The sequence below is a fragment of the Petaurus breviceps genome, unplaced genomic scaffold (genome assembly GCF_028583685.1).
Source record: "Petaurus breviceps papuanus isolate PSGF00001 unplaced genomic scaffold, PetGlider_PUasm1.0 175, whole genome shotgun sequence".
In the NCBI taxonomy this organism is placed as follows: Eukaryota; Metazoa; Chordata; class Mammalia; order Diprotodontia; family Petauridae; genus Petaurus; species Petaurus breviceps.
Window position 1 is genome coordinate 4,783,894 of NW_027185764.1, and position 9,168 is coordinate 4,793,061.

The following is a 9,168-nucleotide window of genomic DNA, read 5'->3' on the forward strand; positions in this document are numbered from 1 at the left end:
AGCTCACCCTTCCCCTGCCTCTCAGTTCTGCGATCCTTCCTTTGGTCCTGCTGCCCCCTCCCCTTCTCCCGACCTTCGGGGACCGTTCCCCCCATTTAGCCTGGTCGCGCCGTGTGGTTACTGTTCAGAAGAAAATTGTAAGGGAACCGGGTTTCCGCTGTGGACAGGGGCCGGGGCTCGAAGGGCAGCAGTTCTCTCTAGGTGCCCCGTGGCGTCGGCCCTGCAGCAAGAATTGGGCCAGAGGGATTAGGGATGGGGAGAAGTGGGGATTGGGGGGAGACTCGAAGAAGCACCTTACTGAGGCAAAGAGGAGTGAAAGGATGAGGAAGAAGGGGAAAAATTAAAGTGGGGACAAAGAAGAGAGAAAAGGGGGACAAAGAGGAGAAATAGGTGTCTTAGGAGTCACTGGGCTATAAAGACGGAGAGGAAAGAGCCCCCTGTCCTGCCCTGTCCTACCCTGTGTATGCACGGAGAGGTCAGGGACTTCGCTTCTAGGGAGGAGTTTCGATCTGTGTGTCCAGAGACAGGTGTGTTTCTGACATCAGTTTGCAGACGTTGATTTTCAATGGAAGTTTATTATTTTTTCCCCTCTGTTTTTGGTGGGGGAGATCTACGTATATGTTTCTGGCTCATTCCTAGGTTGCATCCATCCGTCTTATCCCCAAATGCAGTCCGTACGCATTTAGCAGCAGAGGGAAGCTGGAGTTTTGTTTCTCTCCAGGGAGCCTACAACGGCAAGGGGGAGAGTCCACATGCAGCCCTTGAGTAACTCAGTTGTAACTGTAGAAGGAAGTGAAAAGGGAGCGGATGTCATCCATTTCATCGATCGTTTTCCCTCCAGAGAGAAGGGAGGGAGGGGCAAGTGCCCTTGCTAAGGGGTAATGGTAAAGACCCGGTAGGCGGGGGCCGGGAAATGAGGTTGGATCTATCCTTCTCGTCCAGGGTTTTGTGGCAGGTTGTGGGTTTTCTTGCAGAGTACACAAACAGGTCGTCTTGTCCTTTTCCTTCCAGTGTATGACTTACCATGTGCTGTTTCCAAATGCGCGCATTTGGGATTGAGTATAGAGGGCTCGTTGAGCCTACAAAAATTCCTCTCTTCCTCTTTCGGAAGACTCCCTCAGGGATACTGACCATGTGGACAGAACTGGCAGAGCCCTGGCTGTCCCACCAAGCGACGTCAGGGCAGGTCACACAAAAATCCCGCCAGTTTCACATGCCTCGGGTGACAGTCGAGAGAGAGAAATATGTTTTAGTGCGCACAGTAGGCCTGGTCCAAGCCTCTGCTGTCACCAGAGTCCTTTCTTAGAAGGCTGTTGTGGTTATAAAAGTGTCTTGTGGAATGATCTCTGAGTTTAGTAAGTATTTCAGTGTGTTTGCAAAAGAAAGCCCTGGCAGGGGCTGAAACCGCGACCTGAAGGTGGCGGTAATTTCTAGAGAAAGACAAGATTTTTCGATAAACATTTCCACAGCAACCTTGGTGAAACTATTGAAAACCGTCACTTATCATTTGTCGTTAAAGAATCCTTTACAATTCTTTTCATTTTCCTCACCAGCCTGTTTCTATGTAACCTCCAATTTAGATAGAAGCTGATAGAAGTAGAATAAAAAACAGCACTGGACTGTTCAATTCCCAGCTGCCCCATTTTATTTATGGAAAGACAGTGATTTATTTCTATATAGATGTGAATATTATAAAAGATATATTTTGTATTATTTAGTATGCCTATACTATGTTTATACTTCGACATTTTCCCCAAAGATATATTAATGACCAAGAAGTAGATTAAGATCAAATAATATAAAAATAGTAAGAAAACATCATTGGGGTAGTTCCCAGTGGTGCAGGTTTGTGTGCTGCATATTGAAAGTCAATGCAGAAACTGTCTTCCTGGAAGAGACATCATCTGCCCAAAGAAAATTATTACTAGTAGTGTAAGAAATGGCCATAAAGAGAGCTAGAAGTATTTTTTCCCTGAAAGGCACACTTATTTCAAATAACTGCACACTGACCTACAAATACCTAATTTATACTATTTTGACTTTCACCCATCTTTTTTTTTTCTAGTTTAAACTGATTTCTCTGAGAGCTGGTGATTGTTTACTGACAAAATTATGCATTGACAGCACATATGCTTAAATAGGGTTTACCCTACATACATCATAACCAAATATGAATTAAGTTATTCAGTTTTCATATTATTTTTAAAATCATAGGATTTTAAGACTCATTCCTTAAGATGTTTATTTAAGATCCCTTCTCTGCAACAGCAGAATGCAAATACTTAAGGTATTGGTACTTTAGTACTTAACAGTGGGGTGGAGCATTTTTATTTCTAAAGTGTGCCTCAAAAACCCAAGAATCAAATATTACTTGCTTCTGGTGGGGGTGGGGTATAGAAATGCAAGATGGTGAATTTCTATTTGATGAAGTGGTCACAACCTAATTCTAAAAATTGCTTGTCTACTTTTCTTCTTGATGTGTTTTGGTTTTTTGGGGTTTTTTTGTCCAGAAAATGGACTTCAGTTAATAAATCTGTGGACTCAATAGCAATAGAGAATAGGAGAGGATTGATGAAATGATTTAATAAAATTTTTAAAATCTTGATTTCTTCAAAGCAGATGGACAAGCTCTTATTCACAAACAAAGCAAAGTGAAGAATTATTCAAATAATTCATTGCAAAAAATTGCTTTTGAGGAAAAAATCATGGAGATTTAGGCCTGTTTTATTCAGATCGGCTGTCTGCATTGATTAATGTTGCTGGATCCTTCTTTATGCATTGGATGGATTGAGTGTTCAGGCTTTGGCAAATTGTACTGAGGGATTCTGCCCTGCCATGGTCCATTTAATTCTGGCATATAGACCTGACCTCCATCTACACTGCCCTAAATGATGCTATAAATGAAATGAATTTTCTTCTGATTCCATAAGCCTCTGATTCCATGCATCTCTTCATTGCATTCATTATACACTCACCCCCACCCCATTTTTGTAAGTTTACAGAGACCTAGGTAATATGGTACAGTGGAAAGAATACTAGCTATGGAGTCAAAGGACCTGGGTTCAAATCCTGACTCTGTTATTTGCTACTAGTGGGACTTTGGGCAACTTACTTAAGTTTCCCTTCAGTCTCAGTTTCCCCATCAATAAAATGAGCAGTTTCTTAGGCTCTCTTAGGTCCCTTCTAGATCTAAAACCACAATTCTTTAATTCTATGAGATTTAGCAGTGGTTTAGTTAAGTCGACCAATGTAGACAACCAATCTCAAAAATATAGTAGAAAGAATTGTTGGAGGTGGGGAGTCTAAATTATCTGACAATCTGAATAATGAAAGGCAGTTTGAATTAATGGAACGAGTCATCTCCCCTTTATTTTTACAAATTAGATGTGCGATTTTGAGCAATTCACTTCATGTCTCTTGGCCTCAATTTCCTTGTCTGTAAAAAGGGGAGGGGGAGGCTGTTGGCTCACTAAGGATGCTTTCAGCACTAACATTGTAAATCTGGATTATTGTCAAATCTCTACTTTGCCAAATCTGTGTATCCAAAGTGAAGTGAAGAGTCAAGGGAAGTATCTGGAGAATTAGAGAAAAAGTGGAACGACCCAGTTTTACTTCATCCCAAGTGTTTTTGGCCTGAATGAGCTGAATCCACATATCTCTTTTCCAATGTACTTTGTGCTTTTAGGTCCAGATTCATAGATCATAGAAGCATTACTTCTCTGTAAGCTTGACCTTCTGTGAGCTTACATTATAAACACTATCAAAATATAAGGGCCAAATTGGTGCCTATGATATGAGTGAGCTCAAAGTGGTACAGCCAATGCTGACCAGGCTACAAGGTCAGCAGCATTGCAGCAAGCAAAGAGTGTTGGAGACAGGAGGCTCTGAGTGCAACTCCAGCCTCAGGTACTTACTAGCTATGTGACCCTGAGTAAATGACTTAACTGTTATCTACCTTACTTTCCTCAACTATAAAATGATTATAGTAATAGGACCTACCTCCAAGAGTTGTGAGGATCAAATGAGATAATATTTGTGAAGTAGCTGGCATATAGTAAGTACTTAATAAATGCTTCTTTTTTCCTTCCCTTCTTTCCTTCCTAGGCTCTAGGCCCTGTTCTGCCACTCACTATCAATGTGACCATGGGCCAGTTAACCTAAATTTTTGGAGTTCTCAGTATGCTTCTCTGCAAAATGGGGATAATATTTCTTGTACTGCCTCTGTCATCAGGGCTGTTGGGAAGAGTTTGGTAGACCTTAACATGCTGTAGTAAAGGGACCTCCTCATATTATTAGTAGTAGGGAGTGCTTTTACATAAGAAGGCAGATCCCAACTGCATTACATTGCAAGATAGGTTGGAATAGCCACAAAACTGGACAAAGCAACACAAAAGATAAGCAATGGTTCCAAAACACAACCAGAAAGACTTTCAAGATAAGTATGGCCAGGATTATGATATATAAGGAAACAGCCTCGTTATAATTCAAAGGGAAGAGATATAGGATGCAACGTCAAGGCATTACCTCTCTGTAGTACAGGGTGGGGCAGGGGAGGGGAGGAAGGGGGGGAGGAAGGAGGTGAGGAAGATATAATGAGACCCAGGCATTGACTACCAATGGGAGTAATGAAGTTTGACAAAATCCTTCAAGTTTACACCTTGATGATACAGGACCTTCTTCTCTAAATTACATTGTAAATTCTCTCTTGCTAAATTGTAATAGGTATGAATTGTATGTTTCTGTATGTATATATATATTCTCGTATTTTGCCTTTTTAAGCAATTGGTGTTGAGAACTCCTGGAGTGAAAATTCCTTCTACTGATTTTAATTGACATCTCATCTTTAACTTGAAGTCTGAGAAAGTTGCCTAGGGCACTGTGGGATTAAATGTTTCTTCTCCGGTTATGTAGCTAGTCTGTGTCAAAAGCAGGATTTAAACCCAGGTCTTTCTGAACACCTTGTGTCAATTACACCCATTTTGCTGCTTCTCTTCTGTAAAGAATACATATTGGGGAACTACGCAGAAGCCAGACTTAGGCCACTACATCATGTGTTTCAACTCCTAAGCCCACATTGACCCTGCAATGAACAAACACCTCACCAACTGCACACTCATTCACCTTCTTTTGACCTTGTCACCAGTGTGTGCCTCTATCCTTCTAGCAATGAACAAGTATAAATAAATCATCAGTTCAAGTTGAGGGAAGTGATATGATAATTTCTTAGATATTTTTAATGTCTTTAAAGTTTGATATCCTACCATGTACTATATAGGTTGTCTTTTTTTCTTTAAAAAACACTGTATTGATTTTATATAAATGATTTGTGTTTGCATCACCAAAATATCTTTTCCTACTCTCCTCCCATAGGACCTTCTTTTGTAAAAAAAAAAAGAATGAGAGAGAGAAAGAGAGAGAGAGAGAGAGAGAGAGAGAGAGAGAGAGAGAGAGAGAGAGAAAGTTCAGTTAAAGTAAATAATCTATGGACTAAACCTTCCATTCTATGTAATCCCAATGTCTTCCCTCTGTTGATTATTTCCTTTTTATCCTACATGCAGTTTGCTATATATATGTATACATGCACACACACATACACATATATATGTATATCTGTTTGCATTTATTTCTCTCATGAGATTATAAACTCCTTGAGATTAAGGACCACCTTTTGCCTGTTTTTTTCCATCCCTAGTGTTTAGCACTGTGCCTGCCACATAGTAGGTGCTTAATAAATGTTTACTGAATGAATGAATGAATGTAGTGTTTCATTGTCATAGAACACCTCTGAAAAGAAGGGAAGGAAGTATATTCTAGTACTTTTTAGGAACCAAAAAAATCAATTATGATTTCATAGCATTCAGTATCTATTGTTTTGTTGTTGATGTTGCCATTTACATTGATATAGTCATTACAAATATTGTTTTCCTACTTCTGCTCATTTCACTTTGCATCAGTTCATATTAAGTCTTCCCATGGTTCCTGGTATTTATTATATTTAATGTTTCTTATAGCTCAGTAATATTTCATTGTGTTCTCATATTACAGTTTGCTTAATCATTCCCCCTTTCATGGGCATCTGTTGACTATGAAAAGTTTTACTACAAATATTTTGGTGTGTTTATTCATCCTTCCTTTTTATCATTAACCTCCTTCAATCAAAGAGTATGGCCATTTTATTCACTCTCTTGGCATAATTCTAAATTGATTCCCAGAACCTCTGGAGTAATCGACAGCCTTGTATTAGTGTTCCCATCTTTCCATAACCTCCTAAACACTATTTCCATCTTCTGTCGTTTTTGCTGGTTTACTATTATGAGCCATAACACTGCACCTTATTTCTTATCTTCCTCAGCTCATGATGTAATTTAAAATAAATGCTTTCAAAATACTCAAAACTGCTAATTTTGTCTCCCTTTCTTTTATACCAGGTCCATTAGCAAACATATTTAAGGGGGAAAATGGTATAAATGTTTACAGTGTGTTCATTTACATATATACACATATGTATATGTATTAAACATGAGAAGTCACCATGGTCAGTGTATTGAAAGGGGACTTCAGAATTAGGGTTAGCTGGCTTCAGACCCTAACTAGGACCAATATTAGCTGTTATGGCCCTAAGCAAATCACTTGATTTCTTAGTACTCTTTTAAGATTGTAAGATGCAGAGAAAGTGACAGTCAGCATTGCTAGAGGAAATTTTCTCACTGAGAACTTCCTATATCAATGAAATCACATGCATATGTATAGGTGATACACATATACATATGCTATCCATATATACACACACATATAGACCATGGAGAGAGGGACTGGAATAGTGATTTCATTGATTAGATATGATTCCCAGATTAAGAAACTCCCTCTACCAATCAAGGTTGGCACCTACTTTGCAACTGGCAGTATGGTATAGTGAGTAGAGAGCAGATTTTGAATCCAGTACATTCTGAGTTCAAAACCTACCTTGGACAAATACTGGTTGTGTGACCTTAGACAAGTCATTTCATCCCTAGCTGATCTAGGCAGTATATGTATACATTTGTGTAATTCATAAATGTGTACAACACAAATATATACACCATGTTGATCTGAAAGTCAATCTCACTCCCCCCACCCCCCATATTAACTATATTAAACTCAAGTATAACCTATAATTAGGGAGAGGGATTGGACTGGACCTCTGATTTCATCATGTAGAGAATTTCCAGGTGATGAAATTGTCTCTCACAGTGTAGGTCAGCACCTTCTCTGTGGCCCTTTATTTAAATAGTTGTCCACAGATTTAGAAGTTAGGTAGTTTCACCAGGGTAACAGAGAACAGTATGGGTCAGAGACACAGCTGGAACTCATATCCCCTTTGTGGGTCAGAGATATGGCTTGAACTCAGATTCCCCTAACTTCAAGATCAGCTTTCTATCTACTATGCCTATAGTTGTTGTTTTTAGAGTGCGTATATGTGTATACCTATGTTCATACATACATGTGTATGTATCCACACATATATAATGTTTCCTTTCAAAAGCACCTCATTTTAGGAGTATGACATATTTGGGTGGTGACCTATAGTCAAGCCAATATGGCACATGAATATGGTAATCACATCTGCCTCCTCCCTCTTATATTACCTTCTGCTAAGATACAGCGCATCTATTTTACACCTTTACCTATTCATTGAGTGCCAGTTTTGTGCAATACTCCCACCCTTGACCAGCTGCTTTTGAGAGTTAACAGGTTGTTCAAGCTTCAAATCCCAGCCCAATGTTGGCTTCTTTGCTGAAACCATCAGTGTGCTCACATCAAGAGAACATTCTTTTGTCTATAGTGGGAGTCTTTGTTTTGCTAAAAAATGACCTGGGGCGCCACCATCTTCTTCCTCAGAGGTCACTAAGCTGCCAGAGAAGACCAGTACTGAAGAGCACATGGTTGGCCACCACATCAGAGGATGATGCTAGGCTGCTTTTCCTCGGTTTCTACTGCAGTGATGGATGGTGTACAACATGGAGAGCAAAATGACTAAGCCCCATCTGTTTGGGCTGTTTATGAACATCTTATTCTTAGTGTGTGTTTTTCTGAAATCCCATTGATTTCCTCTTGGCATAAATCTAACTGGCATTAACTTTAAAGAGACAAGTAAAAATATTCCCAACTTTAAGAGAAATGGAGAGTTAGTACTAGAGAGGGCACCTGGCTTTGCAGGTTGTGGAAGGCCAGTGGTGTGGGCCAGGCCCAGGGAGGAAGGGCATTGTTCAAAGAGGCTGGCTTCTGACTCCATGAGCCCTTTTGTCTCTATCTGTCTGTTCAATTCACTTCATCTTCTCCCATTTAAACAAAGATGCAGGATGGCCTGGTGCTAAGAAAGTAGCTAAGGCTTGAATCCTTATTGATGGAGTTTCCAGAAATCTCTAAAAGCCATCACACCACCCTTAGGCTCTCATTTGGGAATTTACAGGCTTTGCTGGTCATCAAATGAAGAAAGGAATTTTAACCCCTCTTCCTCCATGATAAAATGGAGACAGATCCTGGGTGCAGCTTGTTAACAAGCATGCTCCACATGCAAGGGTAGGCATTTCTGGGGAAGCCCTGCCTACTAAAGGTCACATGTTTCCATCAGGCTCAGCAAAATCTCCCCCCCCCCCCCTTTTTTTTAAAAAGAACTAATTTTAAAGAAATTATACTCTCTCCACAGGCATCGAGCCTATCTTGATTACCAGACTCTTACACTTGTGCTCAGGTGAATCCCAAATTTGAGATGCCTTAGAGCAGATTCTTAATTGCCTTTGCTTATGAACTTTTGATTCCACTGGTATAAAGAACCCCAAGTGAGTTAATCCCCTCTATCAGTTCAGATTATCAAGTGCTCTATTGTATTTTTACAGAGTAGCCCCAGGCACTTAGAGCTTAAGTGACTTGCCCAGGAACACAGATCCAGCTTGGGTCCAAGATGGGACTTGAACTCATGTTCTTGGTTAGCTCTCAAAATCCATTACACCATCTTTCCTTTACCTGAATTAGACACTTTCAGGATGGTAATATGTTCTGGAATAATTGAACAAACCATTCAACAAATATTCATGAGGTGCCTGCTACCTGAAAGGCACCATGCTAGTGTAACTCCTTGTGTGTGTGTGTGTGTGTGTGTGTGTGTGTGTGTGTGTGTGTGTGTGTGTG

General features: G+C 40.0%; 1 protein-coding gene across 1 annotated transcript in view; it reads left to right on the forward strand.

The window, feature by feature from the left end:
- Window positions 1–9,168, forward strand: part of GABBR2 (gamma-aminobutyric acid type B receptor subunit 2) — an 861,105-nt gene that overhangs the window by 1,656 nt on the left and 850,281 nt on the right. The gene's annotated exons all lie outside the window — the stretch shown is intronic.